This window comes from Myodes glareolus, chromosome 20 (genome assembly GCF_982192425.1).
Source record: "Myodes glareolus chromosome 20, mMyoGla1.1, whole genome shotgun sequence".
Classification (NCBI taxonomy): domain Eukaryota; kingdom Metazoa; phylum Chordata; class Mammalia; order Rodentia; family Cricetidae; genus Myodes; species Myodes glareolus.
The window spans coordinates 8881758-8886136 of NC_142045.1; positions in this window are offsets into that span (position 1 = coordinate 8881758).

The window sequence follows — 4379 nt, forward strand, 5'->3', positions numbered from 1 at the left end:
CTTCTTAGTATACACTTCCAATACCTGACATCATGTAGGGGACAAGCCCAAACTCAAGCTGAACAAAATCCCAGCACGCAGAATGGGAAGCAGGCATGGAATCCCGCCTCTAACCAGAACGTTATTTCTAATGGATAGATTCTGGGGAAGAGTGAGTCAGTTTCTTCAATGGAGTGACACTGGATATATCAACCATAGTCTAGGGCAGACCTCGTACTGAGGAGCAGTTGGCCAATACAAATCACACTCCATGTTTTGGGTGAGTGTATGCTTGTTTGGTTTTTAAGGACTGTACATAATTTGGAGGTGGGGGGATCTGGGAGGTATTAGGAGAGGAGAAAGAATATGATCAAATTAATGTTATATGAAAATCTCAAAACATAAATAAAATTATTCACATAAACCACCCAGCTTCCTTTTCCTCCTGCTTCCCAGTACCCAAATGTCCAGCCTCCTTTGCCATTGTATACGACTGCTCTTATAAATTCTTACCTATAAGAGAAAAATCTGACAATATTTAGATTCCCTCTTAGAGGGATGGTCCTCTGGAGGGTTTGTTTCCCTGTAATTTGGGGAAAAAGTATGCAATGATTTTTACCTTTCTATTTTTACTTTTTTTTTTTCAGAAAGAGACTCCATTAGACTCAAAATATACTCCTCTGGGAATGGAGCATGGCGGAACTAGAGTAGGAGGAGCTTCCAAACATGAAGAAGACTTGTTGGCTCTTTAGGGTTGGACAGAAACAAAAAGAACTGTCTTTATTGTGCAGTTATTTGAGTATCCCATCCAGGCCACTTGGGAGTTGAACCAAAAATGATTTCCCCTTTGGAGAGACAGGTGCTGGTCTAAGCATGTCCCCATGTTAACACCCAGCTTTGCCATGCATGCTAAAGTGAGCTTCCCACTGTGCAGACCGCACAGCAGATTCCCTTTGCGAGAACACTGAACAGCAGATCTCCAAGGACACCACAGTTTACTCTTCTATTTTCTCTGTTTCTATCTGGGCTGACTCACATTATAAAACCCTGTTCTCACAAACCATCAAAACCCAGGACATAACTCGATGAAATTGAAGGGAATGCCTGTGAGTGCACTGCTTAAACCACACAAATCTGTTTTCTGCTCTTGTTTTCTGAGCCAGTTCCCCATGGTTCCAGTGCCCTCCTTTTTCTGGGTGGAAAGTTGAAAACAGAGTAACTAAGTTTAGTGACAGTACTGCCCGTTTCTCCCTCCAACTGTAGCTCAGGGCTGCTATCATTCCACATATGTTTCCTGTAACACCAAAAAAGTCACATTTCTTATGATTAATTATCACCCTGCCAAATCTTATTGCTTGCTCACAAGAGGTGGACCCAAAGTCAGGTATGAGATGTTCCTTTCCTGAGAACTGACCTTGCTAACAGTAATTTTCTCAGTCAGGGTGGTGCTGCACACAAAAATGTTCAGGTCAAATAGGACTTGGAAGTACCAAAACACTTCCCAGTGTACCACAGGGAAGATTAGTGTTTTATGCTATGTAACCAATTGTCATGCATTTATTTCTAACAATTTCTGTGGATTGGGATTCTGGCATGGCTCAACGGCATTTCTTGCTTAGGAAGCCTGGTTCATGGTTTTAGGCTGAAGGGGTGAGTCAGCAAGAGGTTCCCATGAGCCAAAGATATCCCAGGACAGATGGGCTGCTGTTAATAAGCCGAACAACTCAGTCATGATAAGGATAACATGCTGGGAGAATGGTGGTTTCGCTTTTCAAACAGTGGATCATGCACAAAGGGAGCAGTTGGAATTGTCAATCTATTTCTCAATCTATAGCAGACTTTGAGTTGAATTTCTAAGTAGAGTGTTGTCATGATGATGAAACAGTCCCACTGAGTCTTAGATGACAGTAAAGCTGGCCACGAGCTGACAAAGGAGATAATTAGGAGTGATTGGAGAAAGGTATGAGACCTTCCAGCATCTTTAGTCAGTTGGGTCAACCAGAAGGCCGGCCACTGGTTTTGGGATTCTAGAGATAGGAACACTAAATAGTTTTGCTTATTTAAATGGCTATATACATTTTAGAAGTATGTAAAAAAACAGCGATGCAACTTTCTAAGAATGTGGGAATTTTTAGTTTAAGCCCGTGACAGACTGACACCTGCCATTTGGCTCGATGGCAGAGCACATGCAGAGCTCATGGCTTCAACCCCCAACACAGGAAGGAGCAAAGTTCTGAATTTGGTCAAAGAATCACACTTGTTTTTCCACCTCTTTCCCTCCCCCTTGTGTAGAGTTATTTCTGCAATTTACTTCGATGTCAAGATAGAGTTATGCATAAGATCTTCAAGTGTCTATTAAATTTCATGCTGCCAGAGGATGTATTCTGCCAAACAGAAGGCTAGTCCGGTCTGCACTTAATCGTGACTGTGTCTCTAAGCCCTGCTCATATACTTAAACTTATAGTTTGCATTCCAGAGTTGTACTATATATGTACTATATATCCTTTCAAGCCATTAGAAGATGGTAAAGAAAATTCTCCAGTGTGGGAGAACTGTAGTTGCCAACCATGATTGTCTGTCATTGACTCCTAGTTTTTTTGTTTGTTTGTTTTTTTATGTGTGTGTGTATGCATATATGTGCATGTGAGCATGTGTGTGTGTGTGTGTGTGTGTGTGTGTGTGTGTGTGTGTGTGGCATGCATTATGCATGAGGGAGAGAAAGAGATGTATTCAAGTGCCAAATAAAGTGGTAATTATATCAGCAAAGGAAAAGGAATTTGAATGTTGGTTTTAGGATATAGAAGTGCTCTCACTTGCTCATTTCTGTGAGGTACTGGGGATATTGTCATGGTAGAGAAAAATACAAAATGAAGAAAATTATTTAAGTTTAGGAAGACACATCACAGAAGGGAAAAAATCTTCGATTATTCCATGGAAGAAAATAGAAAATTTCTCAATTTAAGGAGTGGTAGGGTATGAGTAAGGAATTTGCTGTGATTCACAGAGTCAGAAAGTTCAGTGTCATCAAAAGGGAGCAATTGAAAAACAGGGTCATAAGTGCAAATGGAGGGAACGTCAGAACAATAGAAGTTGTCTCAAATACTGGGCTCAAGGAATGAGAGTAGGGGCAGGATGCCACAGTGGGAAAGCACAGATTTTGCCTTATAACTTTCCATACTGTTTTACATTTCAAAAACTGTGAAGCCAGCCTACACATCCATCTACAGATGAATGGCTAAGAAAACGTGATTCTTAAACACCATGAAATTTTATACTGTCATCAAAAATGGTAAAATCATATTTACATGGATGGAGATAGGAAGAGATCACTATGTTATAGGAAATAAGGCAGGCTCAGAAATCCAGCAGACTCACAAAGATACATGCTACATGGTTCTGTCATCTGTGGATTCTAAATTTTAATTGTGTGTGTGTGTGTGTGTGTTTGTGTGTGTGTGTGTGTGTGTGAGAGAGAGAGAGAGAGAGAGAGAGAGAGAGAAAGAGAGAGAGAGAGAGATTACTGAACTCTAAAGGGGTCATGATAAGGAAAGTGGGAACAAATTCTATATGTGACATGAATGAAGGGGGTTCTTGGATGCCAGGGCAGAGGCAAACAAGAGGGGCTGGGGGAAGATGTGGAGGAAGGAGAACAAACACAAACTTTAATCAAACAACACTTTGTGTATGAACTTTAAAAGCATTAAGGATCCTAAAATTACTGTAATAATTTTGGTCTGATAAAAATCACCGAAAGGTACCAGAGACAAATATTTCATCTTATGGATCAGAAATCCTGTAAAATTCTTTCACCCTCCTTTCCTCATCTCATTATATAGACAACACATCTGATGATAATTAATCCTGATGAATAATTTAGCATTATGTTGTTCTTCATTTTATTATTAAATTAAAATGTATTAAGTATTTTCCTCAGTTAAGTATGCAAAACTCTATATTTTTTATATCAGCACATAGTTACTATTTCTGTATGCTTTTCATTAGTAATTTAATCGAGCATTAATCACTATTCCTTTAACTAAGATTTAGTGATTGACCCACATACTGATTTATGTTTTACCTTCATAGTCCCCAAGTTGAAAAGGATGGAAAACAAAGAACCCTCAATTAATAATAGTGTGAAGTCCTATTTCAATGCCAAATACAACCATTTTATTTCAATTTTACTTCTTTTTAATAAGGTGATAGAAATCTGTAACGTACAGGTCTTTTCATTTCCTCTTCAAATCCTTTCCAAATCATTGTAAAATACACATTGTCAGTTCTGAGTTTTGTAACCAGCACTTAAAGGTTCTGAGAGTTTCTGTTCTTAAACACAACAGTCCTCTTCTAACATAGTAAATCCCCAGGGCAAGCTTGGCTTCACTTATTTTAATTAATTT